The 21,269-nt window shown below is 40.3% G+C and overlaps 1 protein-coding gene across 1 annotated transcript in view; it reads right to left on the bottom strand.

Annotated features, from left to right (window-relative positions):
• Positions 1–21,269, bottom strand: part of PTPRG (protein tyrosine phosphatase receptor type G) — a 395,271-nt gene that overhangs the window by 159,166 nt on the left and 214,836 nt on the right. The gene's annotated exons all lie outside the window — the stretch shown is intronic.

Raw genomic sequence — 21,269 nt, 5'->3', positions numbered from 1 at the left:
GGAACGGAGAGTAAATGTTTTGAAACTGCCTCGATTCCACTTGGTGACATCTGCGTTAGAACAGCTTGCTCAGAGAGGATGTGCACAAAGCCTCCTTTAAGTTTCTTCATTCTCAAAATCTAGATCTTTAACACTCAGAGCAGTTCAACAGTTTCAAAATATAAGAAAAAAGAAAAGGGAAAAAAAATAGGAAGCCTTATGCTCAGAGTAGTTTTGCAGAAAATCCCCAAACCACAGAAAAACAATTGCTTAGAACTTACATTTAATATCGAGGGCTATTCAGGAAATACAAAATGGTTCTTTTAAATGTTTAAACATATAAACAGTGACTGAGAAAGCATTTCTTATTAAGTATTTTTACGGTTACAGCTACTTTGCTGCTGAAAAAGCAACTACTTATAAAAATAAAGCTAATATTTATGGGCACTATAGCTCAGGAAGGGACCTCTTTTATAAGACATTTACTGCAGCAGCCATCACAGCTGAATCATGTTATTGCACAAAAATGAGGGTTTTTTAAAACTCAGGCTAGCATTTAACAACTTTAAGTAAATGATAGCATATGAAATTAACTTTCAACAGTAGTAAAAAACAGAATAGCAAAGACCAAATCTGTGAGTTGTTGATCATTCTCCCACCATGTAGGCGCCTGCAATGGGCCAAGAAATGGGGAACACTGTGACCACCACAAAATAAGATGATTTACAGAGCTGTGCAGGCAATTAACCAAGTACTGTGCACAGACCACCTCTTCCTGAGTGGCTGCAACCCCTGAAAGTTCAAAACTCCCCTCTGCATTACTCTCCCCCAGCATCAAGAGCTGGATCCAACACATCGTCTTTGACAGTGCAGGGAAAAAACACCCCACCATCCCTGTTCTCTAGGAGTTATATCCCGATGTTTTTCTCCTCTCCTTGGTAACTGCTGGCAGCCTCATTTGTGAAAACTTCTGTTCTACAGCACCCATTACCAAAAGACCTAATTACAGCAGTAGAGAGTTCCCCTTACAGACCTGGATGGCATGACCTTTAAAGTACAAGCTCAAGGTCATACTTCCATTCACCCAAAGTCCCCAAGACTATTATTTTACAATGTATGCAATAATCAAAGCCATGCTTTAGGGTTTGGCAGACAAGCTGTTCTGTCTATCAGAATAACTCACAGATGGTATGTATGTGACACAACATATTCATCATGTTATATTCTTAGTATATGCAATTTTCCTCCTTGCTAAATTTTCCAGCATTCAGCAAGGGCTCTAAGAAACTGCTGGTGCCTTGGAAGAGATACCCTTCCAGCCTTGTTGTCTTTAAATTAACTGAATAAAGAAAGAATCTAAAGGTTGAAGAAACTCATTCTCCTGTGTAATTGTAAAACATATTGAATTTGATTTTTTTTTACCTTAGGTACTATTTTTTAACTTCTATTTTGTAGCTCATGTTTATTTTCTGCACTTCACATATTGTACTTTCCTTTTACTTGATGTGTGCCATATTGTTTTAGATTTTGCTCTTACTTCTGCTTATTTATGATCCTTTTTTGACCAGAATCTCAGTAAGATTTGCTTTAGGGGCATTTTTTTATCTTTTTTTCCAGGTAGTTGCATGCATAAGTGAACCATTAAAATTGAATCAGTTCAGTGAATCAAACTGAATGACAACAAACTAAAATGAGCAGAAACATACCTAAAGCAACAATCAGATTACTTATTTTACTTATTTGTAATGCTGTTTTTTTCCTCTCCTTGAGTTCCTTTGGTGAAAAAAACCCTTACTTTAAAAAAAAAAATGCTGGATGAGTTTCCCCATCCTGAATACCACGTAGTTTTAATGAAGGAAAATGTACAGAGGGAAAATGCACCCACACAAGGTCAAGTTTCGGATGCTGGCCCAGCAGCCTATTTTAAAGCTCATCATTTGGAGGAGTGAGCCACCAGGCACAGCCAAGAGTTCATGAAAATAAACTTCCTGCTCCCAGTTTCTCTTGCTACTGTTACATCTGTCTGTCATTTACTCCCACTTTGCTGATGTTTTAGAGCCCTCAAGAACACAGTCACCTCTACCACTGATCTTTGCTTTGCACAGTGTGCTGGCTTGGGTTAGTCCTTGTGAAATGAGGACAGAGAGGAAAAAAACTGAAAATTGGGTTCTCTGCTCTGGAAAGAACAAACCAACACAGCCAGCAAATAACCCACCATGTTTTTTGTTATAGAATGATAAATTGCCATGATCAGAATTTTACAGTGGTTTTCAGAGTTTTAGGTTTTATGCTGAAAGCCAAAACATTAATAAAGCAATTGGAGTAGTAGGCATGTAACTCCACGAGTGTCAGTAGCAAGGCTTCATGTATGTCGCTGTGCAGTAATAAATAACTTCATATATCGTGCTAGCACTGGATGTTACTATTTTTATTTTTTTATATGAGGAACTAAGGACAGGAATCAAGCAAATGGAGGAGAAAAACGAAGGCGATTCCAATTAATCATTTCCCCTAGTGACATTTTAATGCATTATTACAATTATTCTAGAATGTCCTCAAAGGATCATCACACCAGCTTTTTCAGACTTCATTTTTCACCAAGTAAAAATTTAACAAGCAATCTTTTTGAAAAGTTGGGATCTCTGAAGGGGCAATACCTGTTCATCTCGATGACTTTGTGGAAACAAGGCTACTACACACACTGCCATATCAGGTGTGCTATGTTACAAGGGCCTCTTTTAATTTACTTGTACCTTCACTGGTTTGAGCTTTTCCCTGCTTTAGTTTCTTTCTTATTCCCTCCCCAATGACCTTCAATTCTGCATTTTTTGAAACTGACTGAAAATATGCCAAGAAAAAAAACATAACAGCCAGGCTGTGGTGGGGGGGATGAAGGAGAAGTGCTGGGTTGTTTTTTTTAAGCTATAAAGTTACTTTAATATTTTTTCCATTTTACAGCATATGAGTAAAATAACCTCTTCTGTCTAAGCATAATTAGTTCCCCAGTCCTGGCATGCCTAAAAGCCTCGTGTTGTTTGGGGTGCTGTTTGCCAGGGAACACTTAATATTCTCATCTATCACATGAATCAATAAAATGCAACCCTGTTTTTCACAAGGTGGCAGTGTATTAGGAAGAGTCATATGGGCTGAGTTAATTTAAAAGTAATAGACTGAAATTGTCCACATTACTTTTATTGAACTGACAGAGCAGGTCCACTGCTGCTAAGAAATTAATCCCATTTCATGGAATCACAGAGCAAGGCCACAAAAGTTACTGGTTTATCTTAAAAAAATAGTAAAAAAAATTATTAAGCTCTGGATTTTACTTCCAGAATATGGAGATTTTTAAAAGACATTACTCAGGAAATGAATAGGAGAATTAGAGCTCTGCCAGACTGATCATATGGCCATTGGGCTAAGTTTATGTTCGTCAGGGAATAAGCATCTCTCTTCTGATTGCCAAAAGGTCAAAGCCTGAAAATAAACTTCAAGCACCTCTGACACGTATGAAAGTGAGGAGTGGAGTAACACCATTAATTCCCTTCATTATTTGAGTGGAAGGGCAGGGTCCCTTCAGAGGGCAAATGATCCCAAGAGTTTGGTGATCCTCGGGATGCTGCAAACCATTACTGAACAGAGTGGAAAACCATGGTGCAGAGTCCAAAGCAGGTACATCAAGCCTTGGTACATCAAACCAAGCCAGTCCTAAGGGGATAAAATCCCAGCAATGAATTCCCCCCAAACTGAGAGCAGGCAGGATGTTCAATGCTGGATTGTGCTGGGGGCTTTTTCCCTGCAACACTAACTCAGTCCTGCACCCCGGCTATGTTTGGGGTTGTTAACACCTTGTACTTTAAAATGTTATAGTGTTTTGTCCTGGGCAGGACAGGAGACAGGGCAGGCACAGTGCCAGAGAGAAGCATAGTGAGCATGGCAGGACAGGAGCATTAGCAGGATCTGTGTCAGCAAAGCAGATTTCACCTTCCATAATACCTGTTTTATCATTACTGGACCCACTACAGGAAGTTACCAGGCAGGAAACCTTCACTGCAGGAGACAGTGATGAACTTGTCATGGCATCCCCACACCATGTCTGGAAATTCTGACCTTTGTTTTCCTAGAAGTTTCATCCTCAAACGGATAAATTTCCTCAGACGTGAAATTAAAATCTTCAACACCAAAAATATATTTACATCCAAGGATACGTGTCATTTCTCATATTCTGCTATTTAAATCATTTGACTTTGAGTGAGATATGGGAGAAATTTAAGTTTCAGTACATTTTAGTCTCCATCATGTCAAATTTACAACCCTGGAGTAAATCACACTGCCAAGACAAATGTCTTCTCTTAAATCAGATTTGTTGCTTCCTTCCATACTTCAGAACATTAATAAAATTGGAGTTCTAGTTCATAATAATAGTTCCATCGTCACTGTGCCAGGAAAACCACAAAAAGTTCACAGGAACCTTAATTCACCCTCCCCATGGCTCACTTCTCTAGGTTGAGTAATTCTAGGCCCTGTTTTTTTATTAGCTGTGTGAATGTGTGTGCATGTGACTCACATTGTTACCAGCACACACACAGTCAATGCAGGTATACCAAAATTTGCTTTAAATGCCTTCTCTAAAAGCTGTTCTTATCTTCAGACTTCCTGAAGATTGGAGTCATTAAAATCAACAAAACAGCTCCCCGGGAAAGGGGGCAAAAGCACCTGAAAGCAAGCAAAAATGGCAGGGATGTTTACAGCTCACTGAAATTACTTGACATTTCTCCCATAGGTAAAAGAAATTTCTAACAATTGTTTTTCTCTTGTCGTCTTTCCAACACCCCTTATATCTGCTCTCAAGAGAACCACAATGCTCTTTCACTTGTGGATCTGATGCCCAATTACTGCTGAAGGGCATTACAGATCCAGGCCCTCCAGCAGATGCAAAGGAGATGATTACTTTATGTTCTCCCATTGCAGCACCACCCTTGACCCCAGTCAGAGGCCAAGGTGCATTGCTTTAGTCTTTATGCAAAGTTGAAAAGCACATCCCCACCAAGGCACAAGGGTATAAAGTGCACTCCTGTAACAGCAGGTCACAGAGCAGACACCTCAGCATCTTAAAAAAGGGCATCTCTTGAAGTTGTTTTTTCCACCTACTGCTTGACTAATCATCATTCCTAAACCTAGACACTAACATAGATGGGACAAGTGACACAGACCTGGATTCCTGGCACAGACCAAGGAACATGAATGCATCTTTCTAAGCACCACCCATGGAAACCCCTGTGACTGATGTGGCTCCAGCATCACATGTGGCTTATCAGGAGTCCTGTGTAATGGGAGGCACATGTCAGTGGAATGTTGCTGGGAACTCTGTGTGATTCAAAGCCCTTACTGCAGCATTATTACGGTAATCTTTCAGCAGGCTTTTACTCCCCAACCTCTCCCCATTTTAACAAAACAATCCTAAGCCTTTATTAACAACGGGGTTTAATGAAAACCATACATTTCATGATGAGTGTTTGGTCATGCATGGGAGATTTGTTTGGAATCAGGATCACTTCTCTCTAGGAATATGACAGGAGATTAAATCATTAAAAATGTATAGTCTGTAATTAGTTTATCATTGCCAGAATTGCGGGAATATTTTCCAACATAAAACTGATGCCACCAGCAAGAGATCATTTTGAAAGATCAATGTTGCTGAGATATCAAAAAACAAAGTAATTAGGAGACAGCAGGCACGCTGTTCTCCTCTGTACTTCTTTTTTACTTTTTTTTTTTTTTTTTTTTTTTTTGATACACAGACGCATGCATATATAGACATAGATAAAAACTATGTAACTCGCTCCTTATAAATCCAGCCAGTGATGGGACAGACTCTATGAGCCACAGAAACACTATTAGTGATTGTCTTAACTGACATGGTGATGTAAGATTATTCTGAAGCCATCTTCTAAGCCTTGAGGATTTATACTAACTGCGTAATTCTGGGGAAAGCAGAGAAAGCGACACAAACAGGATCTTGGTATTAGTTAATTATAGCACTGCAATATTTTCACCGGAGGCATTTTAGAAATAAACTGCAGTACAGTGATGCTGTTTGTATTGCAATAGTTAAGGTGGTTTCAGATCATAAATTATAAACCTCATTTTTCAGAGTTTATGACAGGGCTATAAAAAAGGAACCAGCCTTAGCCAGTTTTCTTTTATGACATAAAAAATTAGCTATTTGAAAGCTATACATTTATGCATGAGTTCAATGGCTTCAAATAGTTTTTCCCCTCCCACACTCTCCTGTTTCCATCATGGACAAAGCCATGGTCACATCTGATGGTCACTTTCCTCTTCCTCCATACTGTGTCCCAGTCCCTCAGATGTATTGCCACTTAAAATCAGATTCTTTTGTTTTCCAGAGGGAATTAACAATCTTATGTGAGTCAGCATCCCTGGACAACTTTTTGTATGTATTTAGTAAGGAAATATTAAAGCTGTCATTTTCAATATGAGGTTCACAGACCCCTGGTGGACTAATTTAAAGGGGTCTGGAAAAGATAATTAAGAAAAGTCAGTCTACTGTCAGTAGGTTTAAACTCATTGAAAAAGGGCTGACACTTCATCAGGAAACTGACTAGGAGACTCACAAATAAAAAAATAAAAAAAAAATATTAAAAAAATCAAACCTTCACTGAAATACTAGATTTTTTTTTTCCAAGGAGAATATGAATTTAAAGCAGCATAGAGAGCTGATGTCAGCTTCCAGTGTAGAATTTCACTGCAAAGCAGATGTCAGCCCTATAGGCTCAGAACTCACACACAACACTTAAAGCAGCAAATGCTTTGAATGGAGCAGGGAATTCCTACCACAGCCAGGGCTCTGCAGTGAGGCCATCACCTCCCTGAGCTGCCACTGAGCCCCCCCCTCCTGCCTGTGTGCACTGACAAGTGGAGGCAAACACATCAGCTCAATGCCCTTTGGTATTGAAATGGATTACTTCGTGGATCTTGCTTTCTTTGGAATTAGAGGAAGAAAATGTCCACCATTTTTAACAGAAAAAACAGATTGTCCTTGTCTCAACTGGCCAGTCCTTTGTCACTTGTGACTGTGGTGGGACAGGCTGCCTAGGAGGCATCTTTCTCTTTTTAGAGACCTCTTTCTACAGGGCAGCAGGGTATTTACACAGACACATACCAACGGGCCACGAGCAGAGATCAAGCTCCTCCTGCACTAACAATTACTTTGACACTTGTGGGCTTGACTTTTGGGAACTGAGGAAGCCACCATGTACTGACCTGAAACTATCCAGAGCCATGTGCCAGGTCCCTTTCCAAATGGCACACAACATCCCAAGTCACTTAGTACACAATGTTTTTAATATACATCCTTCTGCTCATTATAATTGCCAAAGAGCTTTATGCAAGCCTTTCAGCACACAGTTTGGTTTTACACGTGCTTTTCAGGCAACAGGGAAAATACAATCATTTTACAGGACCATTCATTCATTCACATGGCACCAACACCTTCTAGGTGTGCAGACATCCTTATTTTATGAATTATCTATATGTATGTATCTATAAATGAGAGAGAATGCAGAGGAAAATCACTTATCACATATTAGTCACAACTTCTTGAAAGGGATATGATATTTCTGTTGAAGCGCACTTTAAGTACTTTAAATTGAGATACTGAAACCTCTTCATCATTAACCTGGATTGAAAATAATCAATAAATAATCATTTTGCGTGTAAGTAGGAAAGACAAATGTCTGATACATTAATTGTGAAACCCCTTCTGTACTAATGGTTGCCATAACCTGGGGGATCGATTCCATTATGGATATTTACACAGTGACCTATTAGGAATACACGGAAGTATAATTTTTTACATTGATTATCCATCCTTAAAACAGATAGTAATGTATACTTAAATGCTTGGATTGCAAAAATAATTTTTAACCTTTGTTACATACTCTTTGTTGAAGAGGAAATCGTTCAAGCATCACGGTATGAAGAACACAAATTCAATTTTTGTCTTAAGAAGAGAGGACAACTATGAATGCATATAAGAAAAAAAAAAAATCTCTGATTTGTAATAGTTACCTAGACCACAAATGTTTTTTTTATCTGAACCCAAGCAAACTATACAGACATTGTTGGGGAATCACAAAATAAATCCATATTGAACTTTCACAAATTCTATCACCTTTTGAAAATGCCTGAAGCAAAACTCCCCTTCTGAATAGCTCCAGTACAAACCAACACAAACTCTAATTCATATGCCTCATGCTGGAGGCAGAACATCTTAATTTGACAAACTGTCCTGTGTCAAGCTTCCACAATAAATAGCAGAACTAATGGGGAGGCAACTGCAAGTCCAGCCATGAGCTCACAAAAGCCCAAAGGTTACACCTGAGGGAGATCCCTTCCAGCAACTGCTGTCTGCACCCCAGGTCATGGCACCTGCCTGCCCTTCTGCTGTGGGGCAGGGCCACTGTGCCACTAAGGAAAAAAGTAACCTCCTCTTTGTGCTCCAAAGGAGAAAAAGTACATGGGTTACCAGTCTAGCTGGGAATGGACAGTTGGAAAAGGGAGCAAGGCTTGTTACCAAGGCTCTGAGCAAGTCAAAGGCTGCTGCAAAGCTGACACCCTCTGTCTAGGGAAGGCAATGGAGGAGAAATGCTTTGGCACATCAAGAAGACAAGCATTTGCGGCTGATGATGGTCACTACTATCTGGAGAAAATGGAGATAGCTTAACCTGGGACAGCAGCTTCTTTATAAAAGCGAGGTCTGGTCATCTTCAGGTTGGTTTTACAGCCAGGGGAGAAGAGGCTTCTTTGATTTGGCTCCATGTGGGGTTCTTCCCAGAAAAGAAAGGAAAAATTAACTATGGCCTCCTAGTACATTCAAAACAAGCTGTCACTAAGTTAACCAAGCCCCAAAGAAGGCACGTAGTACCTGCTCTCAGCAAATTCACTTACTGATTATCAAATCAATTTAGTGATTCAGTGAAGTGCCTGTCATCCCTCAAAGCTTTCACCACACCTGTCAACAAAACCAGGCACCGACTCCTCTCTTAAGGACATAACACGTGTCAAATTGAAGGTCCTATTCAAATCACAGCTTCCTGCCAGTTCTGATCTCCTCCTCCATCTTTCATGCCATAATCTTCTTAAAATGAATGAAACCCACTGGTTATGGAAGTGCTGAATTTTCCACCTGCCAGTGAGGCCGGAGGTGGCACAGCGGGGACAGCAACAGCCCCGCAATGAAGGGCCTGTCAATAATAAGAGGCAGAGGTACAAATAATTCCTCTCAGGCACTCAGAGGGCAGCCACTGATCTTTACAGTCTTTACCATAAAAATGATTTTTTGTTGATGTTGTTAGATAAACAGGTTGTTTTCAACAAGAGTTTCTCCCTTGCTAGAGGTGCCACATATATATGGTGCAGTCAGGGAGGTGATATTTTCCTGTTGAATGTCTCCTTGTCCTTGACAATTTCCACTCCATATCAATTCAATCAACACACATGCAGTTGAGGAAATCTGGTGAGTATACTCAGGGGAACACAACTAAATCTCCTGCCATACTTATCTACAGGTTACTTATTTGCATGGGTATTATTTCAATCATGTACACGCTATTTCTGGGTCCTGGGATGGGCATCACAATCCCACAAATAGTTCTTCATAATAAGAAGAGATGTGGACCAGCAGGTAACATTAACAGAAAGAAGCAGCATCATGTTTAACCCAGCAATGATTTGGCATTATTAGAGCCTGGGCACAAGCTCAATCTACAAAAGCAAAATCTCAGCTGTGCCCAGCTCCTGCTCCTCCCCTCTCCATGAGGTCAGCAGAGCCAGAATCAGGGAAGCTCTAAATTCAAAATAACTCTTGCAGAAAACTCCCTGCCATTGTGAGCACTGCAAACTCTTGAACCTGTTCAGTATGAGGCCCCATTTTAATCTTCTCAGCATCCTTTCTTTTTAAAGCATAAGCAGATTAAGCTCACTAGGCGTCTTTCTTCCGCAATCACCACAGATGCATTAAAATACAGCAAATGAAGAAGGTCCAGTCAGGCTGTAATGAATGCATTATCTCAAATCCCAGATTGCTATAACTTTACAGAAGTCAAGAAATGAATCTAAGTACAGATTTTAAATACTGCTTCAAGGATAAAGTATCGATGTATTGATCTTATGAGTGCCATTATCAGATGGCTATCTCTGGGTGTTAGGTGAATCCATTCACTGCTAGAAAGACACACCAGGTTGTCAAGGCCTGACAATTATCCCTACTAATTATTTCTCTCCTTTTCCTCTTTCTCAGTTCCAGTTTCTGACTGCTGCCAAATTATTCCTTGTAGTGTTACCAGAAGGATTTCCACTTCTGCCTCACTTAAGTATGATGGGAAAACATCTGAACTAACTCTGCTAATAATGCAGCAATATTATGTCAGAGATCATGTGGGGCAGTGTTAAGCAAACCAAAACGGTTTGCTAGGAAGTTTTCTTTGAAATGAGAGCTTGCTCTTTTTCTATAGAAAACATTAATTTCCTCTGACATGGTCTCACGTTCAAACTCTTCAGAGTTGAGAGCTGCATCTTAGCAGAAATATTTCATATTTCTTTTCTTTAAAAGGGACTAACACAACAGCCATTTGAGCTGCAAGAATCCAGAAACTAATGGTTTTGTTTTCTTGAAAGACTAACTTGTAACACTGTAATCCCACACCCTGGAAATACAGCAATTCCCTTCCAGGGGACACACAGTTCAATGCACACATTCACAGTGCTACAAAAGGAACATATTATCAGAAGCAACATAAGGAAAATGCATTTTCAGACTTGACCAACTTGGGTCTTGGTCTTGCTACTGCTAAACCGTCTGATAAATCACCATATGGTTCAGTGGGAGGGCTACCAGGCTTTCAGAAATGGTATTCCAGCAACAACAGCCTGTAGCCTCCAGCAGCACTGAGTAAAGAGCTCATGCTTTAACATCAGTGACTGGTACGTACAAAGATCTCTACTTCAGCTATTTGCATTTTTTCTAGTGAAACAGGGAGCAAGGGGAATATTAGATGAGGCTGAAGAGGAAATAACTATGGATTTGAGGATGGGTGACTCAATTTATGTTCAGGAAATACTGGCTTTTACTTTTACTCTCTTGAAATTTCATCTTTTGAATGTAGCTCATTAAGTGAGTGCTCACATTCCTGGCTCCCAAACAGAATGAGAGCTCTCAAGCAAAGAATTTCAAATGAATCTTTTTCAAAAACATCCTTTTATTGCCCATCTCCTATTTTGAACTGGATGTAATGACAATTCTTTGTCTTAAGAGATATTATTGTCCTGTCTGGAATTTGCCACCTTGGGATCAAACCTGTCACTCAAATCCCAGCAAGCCACCCCCTCCCTCAAGAGCATTAACCTGCCGTGGGAGGACACAGACCACAGAGAAAGGAGCAGGGAATTCCCCAGTCAGCCAAAGTTGATGAGAAATGAAGCAGAAGAGGCTTTCCTCTTTTTTTCAAATGAATTTTGTAATTTTAACTACTCATCTGAGGGTAGTTTTGCATTTTAAAAAGCTAAACCTTCTATTTTTTGAAAACCCCTTGAGCACTGCAGGCAGGCATTGAGTATTGAATCTGTTATCTTATTTGTAGGCACTACAACCATGAAGGAATGGAAGGGCTTTATGTAGGTATAAAAATCACCCTAAAATAATACATAATTATAAAAAAACTAATCTGGTTAAGGTAAAGAGCAAACACAAGCACTATTGCAGTTCTGAACTTCAGAACACAGAATGTATTAAATATGTATATAAGGGCAAAAATGACAAAATTAAAGAAATGTCATCCATTTATGACATGATAAAACCCTAAGATCTCTCTCTCCCTTTCATAACAAATGGGTGATAGATGTTGCACTAATGCATGTTTTTATTTCTCAAATGACATTCACCACTTGGGGTGAGCAAGTTTGCTTCTCCACCCTGCATTTGGTCCCCAAGAGTGTGTAAAAAAAGTCAAATCTGCCCCCAGTCCCAGAGAAGAATGATTCATTTCTAATTTATTAGGGAAACACTCCAAATCTTCTTTTCCTGGACAATTAACAATCCCCTCTGGAGAAACTAATGCTCTTTTGGCAGACCAGGTGCCATTTTCTGAAGAAACCATTAACAAACTGTTAGCCCACAGTAGGGGGAACAGCTCTTTCCCACCAGGTAATGGTGTTTCTAGCTCTGGTGGGAAACCTAAATTTGTATTTCTTACCTATATGTAGATCAGAGCTATGCTTAATAAAAAAACCTACTGAATGGTCAAGGGCCAGCAATAGCCAAGTGTCTTCGTGGAATATGCTAACAAAGGCAGCTGCAGGCATTTCCTGGAAATACCAGCCCACTTTGCCTCCTCTGAAGCCAGAGGAAAAAGGAAAGCCCCTTCTACAGACAGCCAGCCTAGATGGGACAGTGATAGAAAAGGGCATTATTGGCCTTTCATGGAATGTGCTGAAAAGCCCAAGTATTTAGGGAAAAATGAATTTTTCTTATTAAGCCACATAGAGAAACACAAAGCAAGAGGACACATATTCAGGGATACAACTACTTCCACCAAATTGTTTTTTCTTTACAGAAAGACGAGAGTCTCAAAGCATGAGCAAACACATATATTTTTTTTCTTGTTTCCAGCTACTTGATTTTTATTTCATTTCCACCAGACAGTAAACTCTAGCTGTATTTTAGATCTTTTTTCAACTTTAGTTGACCTTCCCATCCTGTCTGGAAATACAATGCATTTGAACTGGGGAAATAACAAGGACTGTGCTTATATTGCTGCATCCCAGAGCAGGAATTCCTATGAGGTAGGTACTCCAAAAAACCAGCAGAGATATTCTTTATCCCAAAGAGCTTTTAGATTCAATATAAGAAACTGCAAAGGGATTCAGGTGGAAGGGCAAGAAGGTGAATATGATGCTACTGATCAGCACAGTCCACAATGAATATATTTCACAGCCTGTTCCCCCTTAGAATTAAAAAGCCTTTTTGGATACCTGCATTGGAAAATCAGTTCTAATGAAAAGCTTTCTTGGATACACAAACAATCAGACAAGAAGATGTGTCTTCCTTTCTGGTTTATGCAAGCTTTTGATAGTCATCCCTTACAATGCAGTCCTTAAACACATAATAAAGTGACAAAGAAAAAGTGTCTGAATAAATGTACTGAATTTTCTCACAGCAAAAAACATGTCTGATGTAATTTATTCTCTTGGCACAAAATTATAGCAACTGTTTAGAATTCTTCAGGAAAAAAAACCCCAAACAAAACCCAAAAGAAGTAAAATGCAATCAGTAAAGCACCAGTATAATAGATAATGCAAATGCTGCCTTAAATCATGATTAACATTAGTGAAATCTATTCTGATTGTCTGAGTCCCAGTGAAATGGCTTCCATGGGAAATACTTTCTGACAGCTACCAACCAGCCCATTAACCACATTAAGGTTTTGTTTTGATCTTTTTGTATGCCAAGGAAACATTATCACTTCTCAACATATTTGTGCAACGTTTCTTTTTTCCCTCACACCCCTAAATATTATCCCTCTTTGTTTTTTCCAGAGAGCCTATTGGGATAATCAGGAAGGGTCACACATCTCCAGGGGAAGACATCCCAAAGACTGTTGGACTTGCCCCATGGAAAGGGGCTGTGCTGAGCCCCTTATCAAGCCTCACCTGTTTCTAACCAACATGCCAAGACCCTCATGTGCAGCCAGCCTGGCACAGCATGGAGTGTGCACCTGTCCCAGTGCTCAGAGCACAGCTCAGACACACTTCAGGGACCTGCAGCTCCCCTCCCTGTAAGCCTCACACGCTTCATGGCTGTGCACTGGAACCTGAAAAAATTGCCTCCTGGCATTTAAGTTCCCAAACTTCAAAAGCTATGAGCAATTATGGAAAACTTGACTCCCTTTTTAAGACTGAAGTGGCCAATTCTATTGAGAGTAATCAAAAAGGCAAGAGCAAGTTTCTTTTGCAGCATTGCTGAAGCTCCCTTTTCAATCCACACCAAGTGCTTCTGTCTAAGATGTTTTTGATGCTAAGGTTCTGCTGACTCCTCACCTCAACTCTAACCCAAGCCTCAGTGCACAGTCCTCCTACCTGCACTCACCTCTCACCATCACTGCTGGGGAAAGGAAGCTGACATGAATGTGTAAGAGAACTTCATGCTAAACAGCCTTTCGAGTCTACCAGTCCTGGTCTGTTCATTACAGTCAGGGCAGGATGCAGCCACCTCCTCATAATGAACCACTTCTCCTTGCAGGAGACTCCTAGACACTCTCACATGGCAGTTACCTAATATGCTGAAGAAGCAAAACCAGCTATCACCTGCTGTCCTCTTCCTTCTCCTCCCATAATCAAGTAACTTTTCCAGAAGAACAGGATTTAGTAAGCTACACTACATATCTTTCCCCTGTTTTTTGTCACACGGAGTGCCCAGAGCAAATGCCAGTAAATCCAGTGGACTAAGTTCACAGGAAGCTCAGCATGCAGAGCTCACCTTTACAGCTGGGGAGAGACAGTCCCATTTTTCTAACTCAGACAATCCTACATTTCAAGTAACAATCCCATTGAATCTGCTACCTTTCATTAAAGTAGCTCTTACAACTCCGTAAAATTCTCCAACCTTTGTATTGATTTTTTTCTCCTATTCAAAATAACTCTCCTTTACAACAAGAGCTGGCTGTCAGCCTCTTATCTCTTATTTTCGCCCCATCTGATCCTCCTTCTCCTTGTCAGTCTTTCCAGATTCCAATTAATCATGTAGAAAATCAGGGACTTATGTTAAGAAGAATGTTCAACTCTTAGCTCATCATTAACATACTGTAATTGCAGTGTAGTGCTGCTGCCTCTGACCTTTTCAACAAGTCAGTCGAAATCCTTTGGGGAAAGCAGGACATTCTCAGCCACAATGAAAAGGGTTATCTCTGATTCATGCTACTGGATAGTTATTTCAAAATAAAACTCTGGATGCATTGTAACATTTGTAATTCAGTCTAGAAATTACTGGGGCCTGGCAGACAGCAGGAAGATGCAGCCATAAAACCAAACTGCTGTTCCATTCCTGAATTTTGTCTGGGTCTCTACACGAATGGTCCCAGGATACACTAACCCCTCCACTAAACATATTTAATTTCAGACCATCCTCTCCTGTTTCTTCTTAATTATCATGGGACATTCACAGAAAAGATCAGCCAGATGGAGACTAAATATTTCACTACTACAAGATGGAGCATTCTGCACTAAAATGGAACCTTGATTACAATAAAGTCATTAATTAAAGTCTCAACTGACTCTCCTGTCAGTATATGGGAGACACTAAAGACAACTGAGAGGAGGCAGTGTACAGCTACACTAAGGAAAATAAAACAGTAAAGCAGGCAGTGATAAGATGATGTTTAATTTGCACTACTCACAGTGAAACAAGACGGAAACTCAGCCATGTGTTCAGTATATCCATCCATTTTATGTTTTTAAAATGATGACACACTGCTTTCCTGACAATGAGAAACTTGAACAAGATTTAAAAGCAGTGAAGAGCAAAAAGGAGTAAAGCCTAGAGACTCTGGGAATGAAATCTTACTTTACTGGAGATAAGACAGAGACGTAGATTTAGCTTTTTAGATAAGACAGAGACACAGATGTGGCTTTTTAGCATATTGCATGTTTAGAGTATTTTATGGCTATCTGGACCCTTGAATACTGTAGGGAAAGGGGAGAGAGAAGACTGTAAGAAAACAAGAAAAACACCCCATGCTAAGTGTCATTTTGAAGAAAAAGAAATTAAATGTGAAAATCCCCAAGCCATTTCCTTGTCTGAATTATTAAGTCAGAGGTGCTGTAAGAAATGCAGATGGAACAAGCACAGCATGCTAAATTCCCTGGACACTCTACAGCACAGACAGCACTCAGAGTTTCACCAGCACATCTCCCATCAAAGTCACTGGGAGCTCTAAGTATCCCTTCTTAAGTATGGATTTGGTCCTTGGAGAGAATATTACACTAAAATTACTTCAGACAGTCATAGTCTCTCACTGTGATATATTCCCAATGGTCCTCTTTAGGTCCCCTATAAGTTTTTTGACTTCTGCTTTGCTACATCCTGCCAGATGGAGGTATGAAAATATGAAGAGCAACAAGTGAACAAAATATAAGGAAATAAACCCAACACTGGCTCCCTGTTTCACAATTAATCTTTACTTGTGCTTGAAATCAGCACCAGAGATCTTTGCAAAATTACAATTACCAGATATGCTGCTGGATGCCAGAAATAAATAAATTCAGCTTCAATACAGGGTGTTAGTTCTCTGCTGTATACCAAGAGAACATGCAGTGGTGTGTTCATCATTTAATGTCATAAAATGTGTGCAAATCTAAACAGACTCACAACTGCACCAAGAGTAAAAATTACAGAACAGAAATGCTTCCATTTCTAACATTAAGAAGTAAATATTCCCTGTCATTCACAGGTGGACAGAAGGCTGGATGTATACTGTAGGTGATACCAGGAGTGCTAGAAAGTCTTAATATTTAGGATAAAACAAAACAAAAACCTAGTAAACTGAGTTTCCCTGTAGTACAGTTTTTTGTGCACTGAATACCACTCATTTCTTTTGCATTTATGACTCTGATTGTCATCTGCCTGTGATAATAGAAACCATCAGAATTTAAGTAATATAATGAGAGGTAGAACAGCACAGAATGATAAACTTTGGCAAGGTTATCTGAGCATTCAATTTAGAGCAACTAATTGTAGATCTAGACCACACATGTCAGTATGTAGATTCAAAGAGAAAAGGAAGAAAATCAAAGAAGCAGCAAGAACAAAGACACCATTAGAACCTGGAAAGTCTTCTAAGAAACACACTTAAAGAGCAGCAAGAATTGTTAATGCAAATTATTGTTTTGTAATAATAATAATAATTTAATAAAGTGAATACATAAACATAATGTAAAGGCTTGTTAATTGACATAAGAGGGGGTCAGCTCTTTATTTTCTGCTGGGATGGTTTGTGAGGGTGGTGTTGTTAGTGTTGTTTTGGTTATTTTATTTTATTTTTTTTGTGTGTGTGTGTGTGTGTGTGAATGGAAAAGAACTTGAGTTTTCCAAAAACACACATGTTGGTACTTGTGGATGTGAAATCATATTGCTCTTTCAGAAGCATTTTAGCCTAAACAGTGCAAGTTTGTTCATGTAAGAGTAAAAGGATGAGGTCTCTATGGCATGTTGCAGTATGGTCCTTGGAATAAGATTCTCATTTACCAAATAAATTACTGTATAGTACTGTATAATGGTGTTCACATTATAACTGACAATTAGCACCATTAAAGGGAACGCTCATAAACAGCCAAAGCTCACATCAAATTAACACAGCCATGATTAAAATCACTCCTCTGATTTCTGCTCTTCACAAGAAGTAAGCAGCATTTTGCATAAAAATTACTACAAGACAGCTAAGAGAAAATTAAAAAAATAACCCCATGGTATTGCTCTGATGGTGGTACCTCATTCCAGCAGCACACAGAGCACTGCCACGTCAGCTCCTCACTTGCTATGAAATATTAAGCATTGGGCTCCCCTTGAACAAGCCAGGCAGCACAGTGAGCCCTGCCTGCTGCTGGGAACCAGTTTGGTGGCACAGGAGATTAAAGTGCTGCAATTACTTCTCTCAGCTCTAATGAGGGGAACCAGGGTTCTCTCCTGGCCTGAGGGAAGCTCATCTTCTTTATTTTAATTTTGCCACTTTTCCACTTAAGTGGTTTCTAGCGTTTGCATGTCCACTTATATTGCTGTGGCTTCAGAAAGAAAAAAATAACCTGAGGAATTACAGTGGAGAAGAACAATAACAAAATACAAAGGAGTCAGCAATTCATTAAAATTTAGAAAATGCAACATTAAAAACTTTTCTTAACTCTAAAAAAAAAAAGAAAAAAGAAAAAAAAAAAAAGAAGAAAAAAAGAGTCTTTTTCTAAACTGGCACAGAGCCCATGTCCTCATTAGGATTCACACTCCACTCACACAGCAATGCACTAATGGTATCACTTTAATCTTCAGCATCACAGCACTACTTCCTGGCCTCACCCAGATATTGCTGCTAAAGTGGCAAGAAAGAGGGGAAAAAGAAGTTTCTAGTGAATGCTGACCAGGCCTGGTATCAATCTGGATGTACGTGGAAGTTTGAAGCACATGGACATCTCTGCTCATGAATTCTGCTTCAGAGACACCCAAACTCATAATGGCTTCATAAAGATCAAGTATCACTAAGGAAAATCTAATCAATAAATAAGCAATCAAGACCACATAATGAAAGAATACCATTACATGTGCCATAGTTTAAAAAGAAGTCCCAATATGCTACATTAAAGTACTGCAAGATAATACGCCTTTGATCCAACAAGCCTTTAAAGCAGGAAACAAAAGGATGTTCTCATATATCTTACTAACTAATTTAACATAAAATCATAAAAAAATACGATCCAGATGGGCTTCAATGAAGGAAACCAATTAACGTAGACAGCCTTACCATCTGACACATTAGTTGTAATAATATAAACCAAACAACATGGTCAAACAATAATGCTCTGTATTATATCTGACATTTCTAATTAGTTTCTGTATCCTCTTTCAAGAAAAAAATACTACCAGCAAGCACTTTGTTTCCCAGAGGAGAAAACTTCTAAACTTAATGTGCACAGACCTCGTTCTGTGGATGAAGCCGATCTGTGTTCCCTTGGGATCTGCTTTGAAACTAATGGGTTTTGCATAGTCCACATCTGGTTGCAAAATAAAGACTTAGGAAACATTTCCTTTCAGCTGCATTGCCACTGTAACTGCTGCAGTCCTGGAATGCCAATACCTACACACTCCTGTAAGCTTTCCCTGTATCCATGGACTCGGAATAATCAGAATGATTTAGGCTTTGCTTTCTGTAGGACAGAATTTTGGTTTATCCTTTCTACAGCCTCCCTAGAACTGCTACTTCTCAAATGAAGTAGTGTGTTTTTGGCACAGACCTCCCAGCATCAGGCAACTGGGGTTGCATCAGACAGTTGCAAGCTGCACTAGAATTAGCATTACAAATTAAAACCCCCACTGAGAATACATGTACAGTTACTGTTTGAGAAGTCTAATCTCAACTATTTAGACTAGTTTTACATCTATCAGCAATAAAGACTCAATTTTATCACCTTAGACCTATTGGACCCTCCAAAATCCACCCATAGAAATCCTTTGCAGCACATGATTTTAAGTCAGAATTCTTGTGTAGGAGGTAGATAGCATCACAACAGGGAAAGACTTGATTTGGAAATGGTTCTTCCTTTTTTTAAAAAAAGGAAAAAAGCAAAGGAATGGCTGTGGGAATTCTGCTAATGTCATCATACCAAGGAAGGCCAGAGGCCAGAGGTCCATGTTATTGCAACAAACACAAATAATTTGGAAATTATTAGAATTAACACTAAACCTATCTGATCCAGCAATTTATTTTGCTCAGCACTCATAAACAAGCAATATAAATTCCTAAAGGCAGTCGAGGCAGTATGGCCTCAATTTTGAAGTTAATATTCAAAAAAACTGAAATGAAGAATATTTAAACCATAGAAAACGATTTCTTAGGAACTTGTTTATTTCCAAAGTACAAGAGCTCCCATTCAACAAGCCACCATCAAATAGCCTTGGAATCATAAAAAAGGGTTTCTGAACTGGAAACACTATTTTTGACACAAACAAGAAGGCCCAGGCTTTTTCACCTGCTCCACTCCCTCAAATTTTAGAGAAGGAGCTGACTGGCTCTGTAGATTTCCTGAGGTTTAAAAATGCCAGTATTTCCAACTGAGACAGACAGGGCACCATGACAATGTTTGAGCCTTTGCTCCATCTGCTCAGGGGGGGCCCCTTGTGAGAAATCACAACCATATCAAGGAGATGATAATGGAAAAGCTAATTAAAAAGAAGACAAAATTAAAATCTCTGCCTCTCAGAAAATCCAACATACAGGTACACAACTGGAAGAAAAAAACGGCTTCTAATTCTTGTGTGATGGGGCAGTTTGAACTGGCAGGTGAAAATTGGAGGTTTTGATAATGCACCAGAGTCTATTACAACCTCCCTTTGAGCTTTGGAAGCCTCTTCCCACCTCCTGATAAACAAGACTTGTCTAAAGCCACATGTGATGAATTATGGTAAGCTGGGAGGTGAATCAAGTCCCAAGACCATCACTTCTGCTCACCCATGAACTTTCTGAGAAAGCAAGTGCAGCTCCCTGCAACCTGCTCAGGAACCACATACCACACTTGGGGACTGCCTAGCTGCTCACCCACAGGCAAAGGTAATCCCAGATAACCTTTTGTTTATCTCACCATGCAAAACTGTGACTATCAAGGTTTCATAGTGAAAACTATCAACAAACTCTGTTGACACAGTAAAGCTGCAGTGAGGCAGTGAGGACAGAATGACCTGGGGCTACTGGTCACAAGCCAAGACCCAAATGCACCCAGCTCCTGACACTGCCTGCACTCAGGGCACCCAGCTCCTGAGAGTGCCTGCACTCAGGGCACCCAGCTTCCGACACTGCCTGCACTCAGGGCACCCAGCTCCTGACACTGCCTGCACTCAGGGCACCCAGCTCCTGACACTGCCTGCACTCAGAGCACCCAGCTCCTGACACTGCCTGCACTCAGGGCACCCAGCTCCTGAGAGTGCCTGCACTCAGGGCACCCAGCTCCTGACACTGCCTGCACTCAGGGCACCCAGCTTCCGACACTGCCTGCACTCAGGGCACCCAGCTCCTGACACTGCCTGCACTCAGGGCACCCAGCTCCTGACACTGCCTGCACTCAGGGCACCCAGCTCCTGACACTGCCTGCACTCAGAGCACCCAGCTCCTGACACTGCCTGCACTCAGGGCACCCAGCTCCTTGAGAGTGCCCACACTCAGGACACCCAGCTCCTGAGAGTGCCTGCACTCAGAGCCCTGCAAAGGCACATCCCCACAGTCAGCTTCACTCAGGTGCCTGGCCCTGTGCTCTGACCTCGGCCATCTGAAGCCATGTCCCCTCATTTAGCTGCACACAAGTGCCTGGCCCTGTCCCCACAGTCAGCTACACCCAGGTGCCAGGAAGCAATTCTGATGACAGACAGTGGCCTCAGCACGATGGCTCCCAAACTGCTGCTATTTGTTTGTCAGCGTCATGGGAAAGGAAAGGTTTGGAGGACAACGAGGTCACTCGGCGGATAT

This window comes from Zosterops lateralis, assembly GCF_965231275.1.
Source record: "Zosterops lateralis genome assembly, chromosome: 11".
NCBI classification, from domain to species: Eukaryota; Metazoa; Chordata; class Aves; order Passeriformes; family Zosteropidae; genus Zosterops; species Zosterops lateralis.
The sequence above is the reverse complement of the archived record's forward strand: the minus strand, read 5'-3'. Positions and strand labels throughout refer to the sequence as shown.